Source organism: Bombus pyrosoma, linkage group LG3, assembly GCF_014825855.1.
Source record: "Bombus pyrosoma isolate SC7728 linkage group LG3, ASM1482585v1, whole genome shotgun sequence".
Lineage (NCBI taxonomy): Eukaryota > Metazoa > Arthropoda > Insecta > Hymenoptera > Apidae > Bombus > Bombus pyrosoma.
In genome coordinates, this window is record NC_057772.1 from 821,574 (window position 1) to 841,486 (window position 19,913).

Genomic DNA, 19,913 nt, shown 5'->3' on the forward strand with positions numbered 1-19,913 from the left:
AAATGCCCGCGTTCTACCGTTCTTCCATATCTTTCAACGTCTGTTTGCCATTGCCCTCGTACTTTACGCACCTTCGTCTAAAATGAAATCCGTCTTTTCTCGAAACGAGAATCGTATTCGTTGAACGGCGACCAAATTGTCAGGTCGACCAGACTCTTGAATGCTGGAGAAGCAAGTTTGCGCGCGACGAATTCGACGACTCGATCGCTGAGAGGAGCGCCGTACGGTGGAATTATTTGCCGATAAACTTTCCCGTCCTAACGAATTTATACGCCGGCATCGCCAACTATCGTTTCTATATTAACGAACCGTAAACTGTCGTTGGGCCGCGATTGTCGTTCGATTCGATTTGGACCAAGGTTTGCTTGCCCGGTCCAAAGTGGACGACGGGTTATCAGCGCGACGTTCGCCTCGGAACGACTTCGAAGTAAGTTTCATCGAGTTTCGAGGACACGGCGACGATACGTATTCATCGTGGCGCGTATGTTTAATTACCGCTAGCTTTGACACAATGAGCTTGATTAGGGTCTGCCGTGTCTGGTTTTAGACGGATCGTCAAGCGGATTTCAGTTCACGCGTACGTGCATCCACGAGTCGAAGAAGCTGCAGAGGCAAACTTTGTTCGCACGTTTATTCCAACTTTGGGAAATATACCGTTTGCGCGCAAACAGACCAGCGCTCGCCTTGACAATGCCGACGCGACCGAACAACCACTTCGCTTCGCAACGGTTCGATCGGTTGCCGTATCGAGCTTCGCGTCGCTTTCCAACTTTCCAACGTTTGCCCCCGTCTCGTCCAGCAAAACACCATGCAAATTTCGTTCATTTAAAAGTACGCGTGCTCGTTCGCAGCGTTGCGTTCACGGAAGAAATCGATATTTCGCGAATTCAGCGCTGCTAAAAAAACAGGGGCTACCTTTCATCGCGTATTTATTTTCCAGCCAAGATACACAAAACCAGAGCGTCAGAAGAGTCGCGCGACTGAAAAAATACGAGTGCACTTGCTCGCCTGCTAAATTAGCTCTGAAATCGATCGATTTTCCACCCATTGTCAAAACAATTCGTCCCACCGACACCCACCCGTACGCGAAAACCGTTTTAAATGGAGTCGTCATCGATCGAAATGGCCCCTTGTTTGTTGCTTCGCGTCGCCCAACTTTTCACCGTCGTTTATCGAACAACCTGTCAAAATCTGAAACGCCTTTTCGCCAACCGGTTCACCCTTCGGTTACCAGTAACCAGAGAGCTTATCCGACTGGTCATCGAGGTTGAAATATACGAGCCATTAACGATGCCGAGATTACTAAAGACGCGCCTCGCTACCCTTCTCGCACGACGATCCAGATTTCCAGCCCGATGCTTTCTCTTACAAGAAGCAGCCGCTTCCACCCTCGAGCATAGAGTCGCTGTGTTTTTAAATTACATGCTTGGTAGCGAACAGTTTATAGCTCGCCGCCCCCACTGCCCGAAATCCGTACCGAACGACGTTCGCCTGAATTTTAAAACAGCGTCTCTACTTGCTGGAAGATGTTGCTTCGGATAGGAGCTCGGAACGCCAAGCTCCTACCTGTTCTTTGACCCAGTCTTCTTACCTTCGGCATTTTTCCCCGAGGAATAGCCGCCGTATCGGGAGGTCGGCTCGCGCGAAACCGTGTCATGCATAATTTACAAAGCTATCGACGAGAGCGTGCGATGGTCGGAGAGCATCTTGGCGCGTACTCGTGGCCGAGTGCCGAGTCAAGTCTTCCGAAGGGGACAGCTTTCGCGTCGTCATCGGCTCGTCGCCTTTGCCCGCCACGACCTGCCGACAGCCCTCCGTGCCGCCACGGATCGTTGCACTCGCGCCAATATCAAATATCCTGAAACTCGGCATTTCGATCGCGACACCTGCGTTTCAATTTTTCCGTAGTCGCGCGATACGCCGCGTTTACCGGTTTCCTTCTCGTTAGTATCTGTTTTATTTCTTTATCGATTATCGTTATAGATAGGTTTAACGTGAAATAACGCGAAACGTAAAAGCGTTGCCACGTATCGTTGTTACGTACAAAGCGTCGATCGACGCGCATCTGTCGCGCGTCGATTTATTTCGGTACAGTCTTGTTACGATTTTCGCAGCGTTGCGTAACGTTCGAAACAGAGGGGAAACGAGATATTTTTATCAAATGGCGCGCATAAGTACGGCAAATATTCTGCCCCGATGAACGCGTAATCTACCCGTTACGTTCCCGCTTTCCTCGTGGATTCTGAAATTCTCGAAAAAAAGCTGCCTTAATGGATGAGATATTTAACCGTAGCCGAGATAGTAATTTCTTTGAAAAAGATACCTCTGCGAGATTTAATTAAAATCATATCTATCTTGCTCGGTGGAGATTTGATTTAATGGAAAAATGACGCGTCGAGTGGCTGTCCGTGTTCGTCCGGTAGAAATCTGCAGCGCGTACGATTAATGCTACTATACGTGGAATACCGAGTTAACGCGAACGCGAACAAGTGGAATAAATTAGCAGAATAGTCCATTCACTGGTCAGACGCAGCAAATTGCCGACACCAGCGCTGTTTGCGCGGACGTCAGGAAAAATTCACGCGTCCGTTATAATCGTGCGCTATCAAGAAATTTCCCCGACTAATTTCCCGGAATTTATTCGAAGTCTGGCGATCGAGCGCGCGCGCGTTTCCAACGATAAACCGGACGCGTGGCGTAACGAATAGCAGCTGGTTCGGCAAATTATCGATAAATTTGCAGGCGTTGCTCGGCAAAGACGATCGGCGAGAACGTGACAGTCGTAGGGTCTTTGGTCGGATCGCGTAACCGTCGGTTTACGTTCCGGTCGTAAATCTTTCACGGTGAAGCGAAAGACGAAGGAGCAGCGCAGCCGGTGAGAGGTCATCGCTTAAGATTATTGCGGCGCTTTTAACGATCTGCCATCAAACCACGGACAATTCGAGCGAGATACGATTTCGCGGATACGTTGCGCGGAGCAATTGCTGCGACTGAATCCTATAGAAATTGAATGTTGCTACGTGTAAACGTTCCGCGTTATCGTTGCGCTTCCTTCGACGCGTTCGACGCAAAGATCCCGTTAAACGAGCTATACGATCGCGGCGCCGCGAAAAAGAAAGAATCCTTAACGATCGAACTTGCTGGAAGACTCGCCTAACCGAGAAAACTGTTCGAGCTGGCGTTAACTGAAAATGTCTGGATCTCGATTAACCGAGCTTCGATTTAAGCAGCCGGCCATGCTCTCGATTAGTCCGTGGCGTCCAAGTTTTACGATAGTTTCTCGTAGGAAACTTGCGCAATTTCCGCTCGACGCCACTTCGATCCCGTTCAAACGCAAGGCGAAAGTAAGAAACGGCCGTTAAAGGCGTTAAGTGCTTTGTAACAGGATTAAAATGTACGCTTCTCCCGGCGATGACCATCGTCCGATGGCGGTAAACCCCGCCGCGACGTTAACCAGAGAATGGACTGTGATCGTCTTTCGTACGGCCAAACGTTCGCACGAGTCTTCGAATCTGTTAAGCGCTTCGTAACTCGATTCCAATTTCTCCCATTCCACCCGTCCTTCCTCTCCTTTCCTTCGTTACCTGTATTCGTTAATCAGGTGACTGGGCATTAACCGAAATTCGGTTCCGACGAACCGAGTTCCATCGTATCGGAGTCTCTCGACCGACACAAGGACGGATTTATCGACCGTTCGAGCGATTTTCCAACTCGTCCAAATCAGTTTGCGGGCACAATTTCAATCCGTAACATGGTTGTATCAGCCGCGACGCGCTATTCCGTCTTTCCGTATTCTTGTCAATGCGCAATCTGCTGCGATTAGCAGTCTCCTCTGCTTACCTTGGCCATTAGCGGAGACCGCGCTATCGCATTCGCCGTGACTGCGCGACTTTTCTCGTTACAGTCCCGTTTCGTCGCGTTATCGTCGACCTTCCGCTTTTCCTGCGGCGTTCTCGCGCCACGTTACGTCGCGTACACGCAATTACGTCGCCGTTCAATGCCCTCCGCGTCGAAATGCTTCGTCAGAAATCGTTTTGTTCGCTCGTACGGAAAAGGAAATTCCATCGTCGACGAATCGAAAGCGAGCAACCCGGATGGAAATAAAAGCGGATCGAAGTTGATCAACGATCGGTCGAGCGGCACGAGCCAAGGCCAAAGTTTCGTTAATTCGTTGCGTACAAACGCGCTGATTCTTGAAACGGGATACCTAATTAACGCTCGCTTCGCGTTCGGCTGGAGTAATCGCGATTGCACGCGAACGCACTTTTACGCAAAGGTAATCAACGATACGGTGGGCGCGGTAACGATCTCTTACGTTTCCAACTCTTTACACTCGCCCAGGTGTATCCAAAGTGTGGATACTCGCGCGTATTCCGTCGCCGATTGCTCGAGATAAGGTCGAAGAGGAAAATTAGATCAAAGGGTTTCGTTCCGAGTAAATTTTGAAATCGCGCGAGATCGCTTACAGACGATAACGTACATCGCGAATACGTTCCTATGGCTAGTTTGACACGGTCGACTAATTCGAACGACAGACAACAGCGTGCTATAAGATTGGACGAGAAATCGGGTAGCAATTAGTCGTTGCTTCTGGCCGAGATGGTCGATTAAGGCCAAGAGGCGTCGTTTCTTTCAATTATGAAGAAACGCTAGCGAGCCGGTATAACGCTTCGCTCGACCAAGAGAAAGGAACGTCCTAATCGATGAGAGCATTAACCCTTAGACAAAGAGAAGTTAGACGTTGGGTGGCGAATCCAGACGAGAGATGGATAAGGACTTTGAAATATTCGTCAGATTCGTTAACGTATCTCGAAGAAGGGAATCGCGCATAGTTGATAGCCCGTTGCGTCGCGCGTTGCCCTCGAGAAGCCAAGATGCTGGACAAATCGACGGAGAGAGGAAACCCGGAGACCGTTCGAAGATCCAGACGCTGAAGATAACGCTGGAAAAAAACGCAATGGAACAACGCGAAGGGGGATATAATTTGGGAGAAAGAGGGGGAGAGGGGAAAGTTATCCTTTCTTGGTCGATTCGACGACACAGCGAAATAGGAATACGTTGATCCGCGTAATGCTTCTCGCGGCAGTCAGCTTTAGCCGTGTCACCAGCAAACTTCCGCTTCACCAACTGTTGCTGAACAGTGGTATAACATTTCTGGTATAATTCCGCAACGATTCCGTTCTTCAGAGAGAGAGAGAGAGAAAGAGAGGGAGGGAGGGAGTTAAGCTCTGTCTGCGTTTGTGCAACGCATCGTTCGTTCGATCCTCGAATAATTACAGGTAAGCTTTCGAGCGAAAGGAACGATGAGTCGGTTCGTCGAAGCGACATTCTCTTGTTTAACTCACTCGTCGCGCGGCTCGATCGAACTTCTGCGGGAAGTATTTCGCGCGTTGGACGAGCGCTTTTCAACCAGCCAGAGATCTCCCCTCGTCCCCACGATACGACCGTACTGGCGAAACTTGGCGAAAGTTTCGCGCTTTCTCCGTCGTTGCTCTTCGATGGAACGTTCGTTTTCGTGCCTTCGCCCTTGTTTCCGAGAATCGTTTCGCGGAAATCGCACGAGGAAAAGCACGAGCTCGAATTCAGGGTAGATCTCGGTTGCAAAGGACGCAGATTCTCGAACGGTGACCGTCTGCTAAGCTGCGCCGATCTATGCTCGAACTTTGAGAAAGAGGTGCAACGATTCGCGTTCTTTCGGAGTCTGGCGATATTAAAATTGCGAATAAACGCCGATTTCGCGGACACTCGTAAGAAGAGATATATCAGCTTGTGTCAAATAGCCGCGATATTAAAGGGAGCGGGATGAAAGCGCAAGAGGATTACGCGTATTGTGCACGGTGTCAGAGATAAATGACAACGAATGCTCGGCGCGTGTCGGGGATTATAATGGGTCTGCGTTTGGCATCCATAGAGACGAGTCTAGTTCGTACGAATATTTGAAAAAGGAAGGAAGAAAAACGGGGAAAAAAGAAAACAAGAGAAAAAATGATGTACACGTTAACGAGACTGTGAAACGATGTCGTTTGCGATGCAGACGACGATATAGACTGGGCCGCGTTCGAGAGCACTCTGGGTATTTACCGGAGTCGATAAACCGACCTTACTTGGTAAAAATTTCATTGCGTTCGAGGGGCAAGAGGACGATGGAGAGGAATACCATCAGCAACGTCCTTCTAAAATGGCAATTCCCGCCGGTCGCTGTCTATAGAACACGGACGATAGGTACACCGGTCTTCTAAGAATAGCAACGGTTTACTCTCGAACACATTGTTCGCGATTGCCTTGATTCTCGCGCCAACTTAGAGACAACTTTGCAACTGGTGGGCTAATCGCGCGTATACGTGGTTTGTTCGGTCGCAATACGAATTACGATACGTCTTAGCCTATGGTTACGTAAAATTCCTTAGAGTTTTCCAATAATTGTATCGAGGTTTCCCAATACCTACGATCGGCAAAGATACAACACAAGTATAGCGTTCGGCGGGCAAAAAGGATCAAACTATCTTCCTTTCGTGGAATCGCGAGCCGACCGATCTGTTCTTCCCTCTGCCTATACGCGTACAGTTCGACGGCTGTTTCAACACGGAGCTGTTTCGCTAGGCGTCAACTTTCGTTGAAATTCGTCGGCCAGATTTTTCGAGATCGTTCGTCGCAAGAATCTCCGGATTCCAAAGTGCGCGAAACGAAGCCAGCTCCGGAACGAAGCTTCGTCAAACGCTTTAAACGTCGGTAAAGAATTGACCGCCAAATTGAACGAAACGAAACGAAAGAAAAAGAGAGCGGAAGACGGGAGAACGGTGTTTGGCGCGACTTTGCTCGGAACGAAGTAAAATTAGGAGGAACGAAGCAAACGCGAGACCATAGCTAGACGAAGCGAAACGGGTTAATTAAAATCTGTCTGAAATTTCCGATGATAAATTCGTGCTTCCCAGAGCGTATGCCCGAAAGAGGACTCGGATATAAATTTCGATTTAAGGGACGCGTTCTGGCCGCTTTTAATAACGGTCCAAGCCGTGGCTGTAACTTTCCTAATTACTCCAACCGGACTACCGCTTCTTCGTCCCTCTTACGGACAGAACGCCACGCTCTTCCTAGACAACGAACCGTGTCTTTAAAGGCGTTTCGTTGCGACTTTCAGATTCCTTCTTCCGCGATTTACCACTCCGAAGCTACGAAGCTAGAAATTTCGCCGTATATTTAGTCACCTTTCGGGGGATACTGCTCTTCTTCGCATTTTCCTATAAATCAAGATGCACGCGTATTCCTCAAAGAAATACCTTCTATAACTTCTTTCGCTTAATATCGTTCCGAATTGAACAACCGAACGGCGACGAAAATTTTGTTACTTATAAAACAAATAAATGTAATAAAAGTAGAAATAAAATAAGAATATCCGTAATTGGCGTTCGTCTTCTTGCGTGCTAGTCGATCTAATCAAACGAACTGCCATTTAGTCGACAATGCGTCGAGAACCGGTATAAAGTGATAGAGAAAGTTTCCACGTACACTGGGCGTATTCGTTTATTCACCGTATACCACAAATCCAGCGAGACAGCGAAGCATAAGCGAACCTTCTATTATTCCGTACGTCGCGGGATAAGCTTTTCGCATTGGTCGTGCGAGGATAAGCGATGATCTTAAGCCCTTTTACCACCCAGATACGGCTACGCTTTCTTTCGCCAAATCGTACGAACGTTGTTCGCAGTGCGTACATTGCCCGCTCGACGAAATACGAAGAAGAAGATTCCCTAGCCAGGAAAAGCGACGAAGCTCGGTCTCGATGAAACTCGAATTAAGGACATCACGGTTTTATCCTTATTTACGTTATATCGCGAGAAAATATGGCGGACGGTGGTTAGATTACGTGCTTCGTCTCTAACGAGATTACCGGGCGAAGCTCGCGTGACAGCGTCGGTATCCTCTTAAATTCGCCTACACGCGAAAAGCGATATAAAGACGTTAGAGAAGATTTTCAGCGCGCGTTCATTATATCGCGGACAAGCCACGAAATTCAAATACGAGGCCTTCGTAAACGCAGACACGCGTACGTTCGGAGTCGTAAAAGTCGTCGTAAACCGTTCGTTTTTACGGCTCGACGCGGTACCTTGCGGTTCCGCTACCTGAGAAACGTCGTCAACGTGGCTGCATCTTTCCTCCGGAAGGAGATAAAACGCGAGGAGCGACAAGCACGAGCTTCGATGCAAATTCGCGGTCGAAAGGATCGCCGGGAAAATAAGCGACCCGAAACGTGAACGCTTTTCGCGAAAGCTCGCGATCTCGGCGTTAAATCGGTTCAGCTTCGAAACAGATAAAGGATGGGAATAGAACGTTGCGAAAGACGCGTAGGCTTGGCCGGTTCGAGCGAACGCGTACGTTCTTCTCCTTTTCTTCGATGGGACGAGAGTCGCGACGATGAAGCGATAAAACGGTGGTAAGGTGGTTCTCGGAAATGCGTAATAACGCGATTATCGCAACAGCTTTATCGACGATAAGGTCCTTAGCGTTACGGAGCGTGGTGGGTCGACGGGGCTACGACGAGAGGTCGAGCGCGTGCATAATACGGCCGATGACCAATAGATTGAAGCGTCGTGCGAGATTGCAATGAACGGCGAACGATGAACGAGCGTCGCGTTACCGCGAGGTGATCGAGGCGAAAACGGAAATGCGTTTATTGACGAGCGGCAGGCACTCGAGGAAAATGATTGTCCGACAGGGGAACAATGATAATTCCGCTCGGCCGCGGCGACTGGCAGCGAATAAAGCGAAAGCCTGACAGAATCGCCCTCGACCTGCCTTTCTGCCTTCCTGCCCGCCATTATGCTCGTGTCGATCGAGTGGAAATTAATGGCAATGACGATAATTGCCTCTATAAACGTACCGTGTCCACGATAAAATCCTCGTTACGACCCAGCGACGGCTATTCTGCCGAGAAAAGAGCATTTCATTTACGATGAAATTTTATGCGCGATCGGTTCCCATCGTGTCTACCCGCCGCTGTACGATGAAACGTCCAGCTGTATCGCCTTCGCAAACTGCCGTGAAAAATGCTCCGGCACGCGACAGCCACGTAGCTCGTAGCTCGTAAGCGCACAATCCGAACGCAGATTCGATTCGTCGAAACTGTTCGTTGAAACGGTGTTTGAGCGCTGGCTTACGAACTTGCAACGGTCGTTGCGTTTTTCACAGCGTCGAGGAAGGAGTAATTCGAAACGGCATATACGACGTTTGTACGCGATCTTTTTGTCTCTGCGATTGTCCGATCGATCCTATCGAAGGCTACACGACTACAACCGAAACGCTACTTTCTCCAACGAAATTAGAAAATTGCGCGACAGAATCGTCGACGCCAACTCGGATCGCGATAACGAAACGAACGTTACCGTCCAATCGGTCGTTCCTGTTTCGCCGAATCGGTGAATCACCCTCTATTAATCTCTGGAGTAACCGTGAACTGTAAATACGGCATAAATTCTCTCGTTACACCTTTGTCGTTGCGAACGGCCGACATGGACGGAGACAGAGACGACTCGACAGACGGAACGCGGCTTTCGTTTCGTCGATTATTCCGCCCAGCGTCATTGCGAGCGAGGAATTTTTGCATTTCGATCACGTAAAGGAGCGCCATTATTAACGAGGGCCGTTCGAATGCATGCAACAACGCGGAGATCGATCGGCGCGGCGCCGCGAATTTGTTATTTTATTAATGCGTATTTATTCCGGTCAATCGAGAATATCAATTATCTCTTCTGGAATATCTGTCGAGCGTTGCATTATTATTCAAATCCTTCGAGGGCGCGGAAGCACGTGGAGAACTTTGCTAAAAAATCGCCACCGTCGCCATTATCGTCGCTGCCAAGAAAAATAAATATCGTTCGAGGAAGAAAGAACTTTTGCACCTTCGAAACGGGTCCCGGCCGCTCAAATATTTGCCGATAAAAACGGACGAAACGCATTGCGCGGTTCTCTCGTCCTCTCATCCTCCCTCGTACCATCGCCGATGCGATACACCGATATACCTTTGTAAATTACGCACTCGGTTTACAGCGAAGCGTCGTTCTGTCGAGTACTTGTCTCGCGCCGTTGAATAACGCGTTAACGCGGAAACGCGATACCCACGGTTGCTGCTTCAACGCCAACCGACCAAGATCCGACCAAGTCCTCCAAACGCCGATACGTGTTTACGGAATCTTACGACACCGTGGTATTTTCACGCGGCATTTTGATACGGTCGACAGCAACGTTTCTACTTTTGCGCGAAAATTTACAACGTATAAGGATGATTAAAATCGATGATGAAATCAACGCGAAATCAAACGGAATCCGATGTGAGATTACGCGGCAAGTTACAGATGGCGAGTACGTTCTTAAAGTTCGATCGATCCAAGCACGCGGTACACCGCGTTTCTTCCTTCGGTCGTTCGAGCAAATTCCCATAAGCTTTGTATTTACGTGGCTATGTTTAACGAAGGTGAAGTTTGCTGGAAAGCATACGCCACCGCTGCTGACGCGTCTTCGACACGCTGTTCGTCTTCGCCAACTTTTGATAATCTCTTTGCCGCTAAATAAGCCGCTAAATCGACTAAGATCGATTCTTAGTGCCAACGACTATCGCTTGTAAAACCGACGATTATAAAAGCAACGCGAAGAAAATCGCGAGAGTCGATCGATCTCGTCCTTGGTGATTAACCGGATTTTTCCGAAAGGTGGAAACCACAGTCCGAAACCACCGAAAAAGTTTCTCCACGAGCTTTCGAGTCGCACGTGGGAATCGATAAACGGCAACCGATGTACTCGACGAAATGCAACGCGGGACCCTTTTTGCGTCAGATCGCGGTGTACCTTTCCTTCTCCTTTTGCCTTTCTCGGCCCTTTACCCTTACGATTTTGTTTTCAACTCTGACAAGCCCGCCACCAGTCGCTTATATCGGCTCGAACTTTGCTCGAAATGCACAATCGCGCGAGAGAAGAATAAAGAGAAGGAGGAAAGATTTGTTTCGTATAGATTCGACGAATTCGTTGATTTGTCACGATACGTCTGATGGGACGATACATTTGCGAAGGCGAAGGAACTTGACGCGAACCGCCTCTTGTTCTTCGGTACACGCACGAACGAGGAGATTCGAAGCGAGCGAACGCGAAAGTACATTCGCGAGACAGTTTTGCCGCGATGTACGCGCATTGTAACCACGCACGTACGTCTATTTCCGTCCTGGCCCGATTCCTTTTCGTTCGTTGACGTCAGAATCTCGAATCATCTCGGTGAATCGCAGACGGGTTCGTTCGTCGTTGACCGAAATTTCATCTTGACCTTTAACCGTTCGAGTCCGTAGTCTAAAATTTGCTGGATCTCGCTGTAGTAACTTCGCTGTAGTAAATGCGCGTGCGTATTATCGGTGACACTGCAACATCCTCGTCGGGTTTGCAGGTCAGAAACCGTGCTTACTTTTAACGAGTCTCGCTACGGTTCCATCGGTATATCGGCGTGTCCCGACAAAAAAAAAAGAGGAGAAAAAGAAAGAAAAAAAAAAAAATGGGAGAGAATATAAAACACGATCGATCGACGGTAGGGTGGAAATTGTTTGGTAGAAAGCCGCGAGGCAACATCGAACGATTCTAGGAAATTCCTGGTTGCGCGACAAATTCATTAGGGAAAGTGGCGCGACCGATTAATTAATTAAGCAAAACCGTTTGCATTGACCCGCGTGCGCTCGGTTGCCGCAGCGTTGCGTTAATCAATATTTTAATGCAGCTACGAGGAAACAGTCGCCGCAAATATGCGTCCGTTTTAATGCATCGCCAGTCGGAGAGAATTATGTCGTAACCGAAGCCGATTTACGTTATAAATTTGCCGTTGATTGCCGCGCACCAGTTTCGCCCTTCCTCGACCGCCCTTCTATTAGAAACCGGGCCGATACCGCACTCGTAAAACGACAAAACGGCCACGACTACCCGGCTCGCTGGAACTCGCGTTCGTTCGCTCTCGCGGCACCCACTTCGTCCAAAGAACATGGAGCGATAATTTCACGCGTCTAAATTATTTGCTGGTCGGCGAACAGAGAGAACGCGAAGTAACAAATTCGCGTGTAAATCGTCGCGCCGTTCATTTTTACCGCCACTTTGTTATCGACGCTAGACCAGCCGTGCGATAGCCGGTCTCCGTTGCGAAATCCTGTCTCGATGATTTCTCGTTTATTTTTTATTTCGATAATTTCCGCTCGAATCGATCTCCGCACGAGCGACGCGAGCGAAACACAGCGAGTACCGAAAGCTCTCGATAAACGAATCGACTCGGTATCGCGCTATCTGAACGTCCGGTTGAAAGGAACCTCGAACGAACTGTTATCGCGTCGAATAACATCGAACGGAGATCTTTTCGTTAAGCGTAATTAGCAGAAGAAATGGTAACGCGAAGAAGCGTAAACGCGTTGGTCCGTGATTGATATTTCCAAGGAACGTTGACTCGCCGACCGATTTAACTTCGTTAAACAAACAAAAACTTGAGAATGCTTTCGTTCCAGCGGAATGATAAATTTTGAAGCTGGTAATAAATTTTCGCGAGTGGCAAGCGTCCTCTCGTAACCAGGTCATCGTCATTTTTCAAAAGTTCTCATCTCGGCCATCCGCTGTCAGCCGTTCTCGAAGGAACGTAATAATCTTTACGTAATAAGCTTTGCTCTGGATCTTTTCGTTTCTATTACCCTCGCGACGTCGAGGAAACCTCCGACGGTCGATGCGACCCAGCTCCTCGTTCCGAAAAGGAAGAAGATTATCGATCGAATCCCAATTTCGAAACATTGCGAATGTTCGCTGCGATCGTCAAAAATCGATTTTCTGACACGAAGATTTTTCGCGATGATTCGAACGACTCGGCCAAACGAGTCCTCGGGGTAGCGCTCGGGCTACGAGTTCGCAGTCCCGTCATCCTTCGAACAGCTTCGGTGGATCGAATCGACGACCGACTGACGGCCAATCCGTGAGCCCGGTTCCTAGCGATAAGACGAAAGTTTCGATTAAACCGTGAATATTTAAAGGCAAACAAGAGAAGCGGTGAGACGAGCGCGCGTGTGTATCGAAGCGCAGCCGCCGACTAACGTCGAATCTGGTCAAATCGAGCCGAGCTATACCGATCCGCTCGACGCGAGATAAGTCATGCCAGTTTGTCGTACAATTTGCAAGGTTCGTAATCTGCAACTTGTAAAATTCCGTAATGTTGGTTTAATTATACGAGAGGTCTCGGGTTAGATTACTTTTTGCGGTAATTACGCAACGTTTACGGAAAAGGTATACGGCACCGAGCGATGGTCGCGGAATGAATTAAACGAGCCATGCTATCGACTCCCATTAACCTCTATTCTGCAATACGCACCAGTTCTCTGTTTCGTTGAACATTTTTCGACACTTTCTGAAAGCGTGGTCAGAGATCGGATGGCTTTGCTCTCTCTCTCTCTCTCTGCTTTATTTTCTATCCGAAATTAGATATTATCCGGCTCGTGCGTGTCGGGTGAGCACGTAGGTGGGCCATACACGCGTGTGCATTATTGCGCGGTCGTGTGTGTTATTGCGCTTTGTTATCAGATACGGAAACGACGCTCGTGACATTTCAATTTCATGCGACATAAAATACCCCCCGCGACCGCATTTACTGCTTACACCCACTCGTACACCGACTCCTACACGGATAGACAGCATAGGCGCGCGTTTCGCTCTTATTATCCGCTTCGTTAAAGCAACGTTCCACGATCAACGAAAGGAAGCATCGGGTTAAATTCAACCTGAGATTCGTAAAGATTGCTTCTGCTCTCAACCAGTTTCCGTGGTGTAGTGGTTATCACATCCGCCTAACACGCGGAAGGTCCCCGGTTCGATCCCGGGCGGAAACATTTATTTTTTCCAAAAGATTTCGCTGTTGTCGATAAATTCTACTTATCGTTGTTTACCACGTGTATGCGTTTCGCGAATAACGATGATATTTCTCGTTCGTCCGACACGCATATATAAAATGTGCAAACAAACGGTACTCTCGACGCGCGGAGTTCGAGCCGGCGATCGTCCAATATTTTCCAGTTTCCTTTTACATTTTTAAAACGACGGTGTTCCTTGAATTCGATATAAAGGTATCCGTCCGACGTTATCGTGTTACACGTGCACGCTAATCAATTACAAATTCGAGCGACCGCTTCTCCGATCGCAAAACGAGAAAATTTAAACGAGACGATGAGAAGCGTGCAACAGCGAGCCGAGAGAATCGCGCGAGCGACGCGCGCTACTCGATTAAGCGCGAATTGGCGATCGCGGCGCGCGAAAGTGCATACATTATGCAGCAGCCTTGGTGTAACGATCGCGTAAACCGGACACTGCGGAGAGACCGGAGACAGCTATCGGGTCCGCTGTTAAACTTTGATCCAGGTTCGGAGGCTCGAGCGTCGCGATCGCTCGACTCGATCACGAAAGATCGTTCAATGCCGGTTCGATCGTGCTGAAAATCGAGCAACTGGCCTCGATATCGAAGTTTGCGATGATCGTGTCGCTTCTCTGCGACACCGTTAGCGCGTAGTTATCCGTGTTTGGTAAGCGGTATCGGTAGACGCGAGCATCGTGGAAGAGAAATCTGCAGGGAAGAATCGAACGAGTAGAGAACAGGTAGAGGCGTGGGGTTCGCCGTCGAAACGCGAACGGGCGTTGCGATGGAAAGGTCTCGTGCTCGCAACTTCTAGTACTCTTTTCACCGGGAATAGGAGTAGCAATACGGCGTAGCCTCGTCGCGTCTTCCGACCCCCGACCTCCGTCCTTCGTTTTTCGCGACTTCTCTTTTATTTCGCGGCACCGCTACGAGTTTTACGACAGTCCCGCTACCCTTTTTCCACGGCTGTGTCGGCTCTCTTTCTCTCCGACGGCAACGGCGCTTTTGTTGTGCTCGCGTTTGTCTCTCGTGCTCCGTTCACAATGCACCGCTGCGGAATAAGAGGAAGGCTGCACGCGACGCTCGTTTCTGCCTCTCTAGATAATCGCGGCCGAGCCAACGAATTAACGCAATCGTTATGCGGCAACACAGAGACTGGACATTGTTTTCTCCGCCCTCGTCTCTGCCCTGTCTCTTCGATCGTTGCCGCGCCTCACCCATGGCATGGCCGTCTTTTTCATTCTCTCTCTCTCTCTCTCATTCTTCTTCATTGTTCGCCGGTATATTTTCGCGCAACGAAATTGTCGCGCGGCACCGTTCGACATCGACGCTTTCGTGCGCGAGTGACTTCGTTAATTATCCGCTCTTATGGCCGATGTTCGCCCGTCCCCTCGTCGTGAAAAATCGTTTCACGAATTCGATCGCTATCCCGTAAACGGAACGAGACGGCACTCGAGATCGATAAGCCTGATCCAGATTGGTTGCTCGTCCGAGTCCGGAAACGGGAAACAAGAAAGCGACCGGTCCAACGTTCGGCACGTAGCCCGATATCGAATCATCGGTGATATCGAAAGACGCGACTGACGCTTCCCTCGGAAAGATTCCGCGACTAAAGAGGTAGAGGAGAAGGTTTAACGCGTCGCGCGGCCCGTTCCTATTCTCCGTTTGCGTCGCTTCTTGCGAGCGCTTTTTCCCGGCTGAGTCTCCGAAGCCGATCAGATTAATTCCGGAGATAGGGAACGAGCGATAAGCGCGCGATCCACGAAGGACGCGCTAAGGTAATTTAAAGGGGACAGCGAAGACCGATCGCTGGAATTCGTCCGACCTCGAACGGGTGTTTCTACCTAAACCTGGCGCCGTTCCAACCGAGAGGGGAATGCCTTCGCTGCTCCTAAGTAAGAGTAAATCTGTTTCATCGCCGCCTCTTACCGTGCGCGATCGCGCGTCCACCGCGCCGAGAGCAGCTCGTAAACGGTCCGACGGAGAAGGAAAATGGCGATAAAACGTTTGGCCGCGTAAAAGCAGGGGAGCGAAAAGCGGCGCTTGACCCGCCAAATTCGAGCCGTTAACGCAAATTAATTTAAGCGCAAACAAGCGAGGGGGCAAATAGTTACTTTTGAATTTAAAGCGACTCGTCTTCTCCGAAGAGTTCGTCGAGCTCGTCCTCGAGCATATTTGTCTTCCGGCTCGTCTACGGAAGCCAAAGCGTCGAGAACTCGCCGAAGATTTTCTCCCTTTCCCGGCGTTCGAGCGCGTTACGTTCTAGCGACGAGTTCGCCATCGGGCTCGAGTGCTTTTCGCTCGCGTTCCCGCGCCTCGTTCCTCCACGCAATGCAAATGTCACGGCAAGCAAACGTTACAGCCGCGAGAGCGCCCATCCAGGAATCCGCCGGTTCTTCTTTAATTACCCACTTCGCTTTCTTTCACCGCGATATTTTCGAGTGGCTTTGCCTGCCGCGATTACTTCTCGCGCGCACACCTCCGTCCGACTTCGCGCCTCGCGCAAAGTCGTAGAAATTTCCAGCGAGAACCAGCCAACTAAGAACCACTTCGCTCGTCTTTCCACGCAAATTTCCACGTGGGCTTAAATTTCGACGTTTCGAAGGAAGCTAGACGGTCTGTTCGATGTAGCTATAATACCAGCAGCCGTTTTTACCGTAAATAGAAACTTTATCTCCGACGGTATTCGAGAGATATAGTTTCGGAAAAAATCGCCGACGTTTTATCAGCAAAGAAAAACAGTTTCAGGTTAAGAAGCTTTCTCGAGTCCTCCTTTCATCCGCTCGGAGGAAAGAGGAAAAATTGCGTTACATATTTCGAGAGGAAAGCCTCGAACGTGGCCGCGAGGCAGAAAAATGACGGTTCGTCGATGCTTTGAAACTTTATATCGCAACTTTATAACGCTGATCGATCGCAATAGCAATCGCATCGGTTGCAGTTTATCATTGCGTCGTTTATCGATCTTCGAAAACGACGTTCTCCGAGACGAAGAAAGCACGAAGCACAATTTTACCATCGCGATCCGATCTATGTCGGTTTTCGTAGGCTTGGCGAGGTCGGGACGGTGGCAAGGTGGACGGTAAAGCGACCGCGAAATCCGCGCTATCGCAATTTCCACTTGGCTGAAAGCTCTCATCTGCCACGGTAGGCTGGAAAAAGATATAACGTCGAAAAACGGCGTTCCACTCGTTAAAAGAAGGGCTCGCGTTAGCCTGATCTACTTTCCTCCTTTCTCTCTCTCTCTCTCTCTTTTTCTCTTTTACCTTTCGAAAGAACATTTAGAAAACTCGACGTCGACGAGTATCAAAGACGCTCGGAGAAACCTAAAAATCTCGCCAGCCTCGCCGATCTGTAGTTGTTCGATCGAAAATTTTCCCGGCCTCCCTTTCTCGAGAATTCCTAGCTTGGAGTCGTAGATAGAAATTTCGCGCGTTACATGGCCGCTGTCTCCGAATACGAGAAAAGCAAAGCGAAGCGTACTTAACACGCCGTTATCGTATTATGTTTTGAAAGTGGTACCGCGAATGCCGAAGGTGTGTGAAAACACACGGACGCGGCAAAGGTCGCACACCGAGATAACGTTTCGCCGTGAGTAGCAGCGGGGCAAGAGAAGAAAATCGATGGACAAAAAGATTCTCCCGTTCGTATTACGCGCAACGCGTATCCGGTTCAGAAATTAAACGTTCCGGCATAGAATTTTCTTCGGAAATGACCGGAGAATAAAAAACAGACGAAAAAGGCGTGGAAAACCGAGAACGTTTCGACCGCGATTATTTTTGCTCGCTCGTCGAAACGTGTTTGCATTCGGTCGAACGAAGCTGGAGAAAAAAGAAAAATAGAAAAGAAAAAAAGGAAAAGAAAATCTGCGAAATTTGCTGGCGAACGTAGCTTCTTGTCCGGCCGATGGAAACGAACGCTCGGAGCGAAAAAAAGATGCGCGCGAGACGTATGGCGCGTTCCAGCCATTTTCCAAGCACTTTTTCAATCGCAATCACCGTCTCGTCCATCAACGTCGAGTGGCTATATCGACAGTACGGATAAATGTGGCTTTCTGCACCAGCGACCAATGTACCGTGCCAGTCTTCGAAAAGTCGAAACTCGATGTTAATCCGGCCTTCGAACGGTTATTCTAGGCAGTTTGCAACGTTTCGTTGGTCCAGCGAAGCGACGTCGTTGCCTTTGGGATTCGTCGAGCGCAACGGCTAACCGGAAACAACAATCCTTCGCGTTTGTATCGCTCCGCTTAACTTTCTTTTTCTTCCTCTTGCCGATGAAATTTTATCCCTTGCTAACCGTTTCGCTTTAACGACTTTTAAAGGATAAAAGGCACGACGGTAGTTTCGCCGCTTAATTCCTGAAACTTCCAGTCCTCTAGATACGCGGGAAAGCTGGCTATCCGGCGAGTTTGCGAAGGAAATCGTTAGCGGTCCTGCAGCCGTCGTACGTACGCGTACAGTCGTATCCACGGCAAAACTGGGACAAACGTTTTTGTTCCGAGGCAACGGCTTCTCTCGCGATAAACCTAACGCGTTATAAAGCGAGTCGCGTATCCTGCAAACGGTTTTCACGTCGAGCGAAAAAAAGGAAAACGAAGCGGCGACAAAAGCAAGAGGCGCTGGTCGAGCGAGTTCCGTAAAGGACGTCGTTGATTATTCCGTCTTGATTCTTCGTTGAATTTCGCGCAAGCGATATCGTCCATTAACGCGACGTCTAATTGTTCGAAACGCTGTGTTTCATAGGACCACGAGACGTTGAGACGCGCGAACGGTAGCTTTCGACTGTCAAAGGAGGGAAGAAAGGCAAAAAGTGAGGGAAAAAGAGTTGGTAGAGAAGCGGCTGCTAAGTGGAGGAAAGTTTACAGTGACCCCTCTGAGCCGAGTCAGAGACGGTTACGAACGAGACATTTTCCACTTAATGGTTAGACCGTGTTACGCAAGAAGTTGAAAAATACGGACATCGTTTTAATAATATCCTCTCAGCGAGCGAGAAAATTCGTTTACTACGTGTCGGTGTACGCGACGAAAGAACGATTCCGGTTTTTGTATCGGGCAAGCCCGCGTCTCGCGTAACGAACGAAGCGCGAGTTTTCTATTCGAAAACCTGCGAAAGAAGAAAAAAAAGTCTCGCGTTCGTAACGACGAGGAGCGTTAAATTCACGAGACTCGATTGGCTGGCACGGCGAATGGCGAGTATACTCCGGTGAACGAGATAAATGGCGGATAAAAGGAAAGATTCCACGGAAAGTTTTCTCGCACGGAATGAAAGCCGATCGAGCAGCCTGCTCGTTCTTTTTCCACGGTAAGCTTCGCTCGGCTTTTACGCCCGTCGGTAAACACTGATTGCATCCTCCTGTGTTAAAGCATTGCACGACACTTTGCTTTCACGACGCCGTTCGACCGTGCGACTTTGCATCGTCGCATTCGAAACGTCTACTCGCAAAGGCATTCCTTAACCTAGCGCACCTATGCATCGCTAGTTTGTGTTTCACGTCCGATCGAACAAAATCTCCTCGATTCGATCGGTCTCGCAACTCTGTGCTCCGCTCGTTACAAGCTTAATCCTTTCGCGCGTAAAATACGTAGGAGCGTAGGATGGAACGTAGAAGGCGAGAGATTTAGATGGTCCGACTATCGCGTGACCGCAACCACTTCTAACGAGCCAGTGGCGCAATAGCATCAAAGCCGACACGAGTGCTCTGCCATTTCGTGCTGGTTAAATTGGTTACCGATCGCGCGACGATTCGTCGCACAACCATGCACCACGTACATGCATACACAGACGGACAGACGCGCGATCCACGTAAATCTCGAAATATCTAATCTACGCCTACCGATCCAAAGTTTTATTCGACCGTGACAACGTTCTCCGATCGTTGAATCCATCGATTGTTTCGCCGTCGTGGTCGGCGCTTTCGTCTCTGATCCAGATCCTCGATAATGCTTCGTCGGTTTCGAGCAACGTACGGAGAACTCGCGAATCATCGTGAAACAGCACGATCTGAATAGGAGCGGAG

General features: G+C 49.2%; 1 non-coding gene across 1 annotated transcript; it reads left to right on the forward strand.

Moving 5' to 3' along the window:
• The first annotated feature begins 13,807 nt into the window (after positions 1-13,807).
• Positions 13,808-13,880, forward strand: Trnav-aac. Its single transcript has one exon. It is a non-coding gene; the product is annotated as a tRNA-Val (tRNA).
• Positions 13,881-19,913: the final 6,033 nt, after the last annotated feature.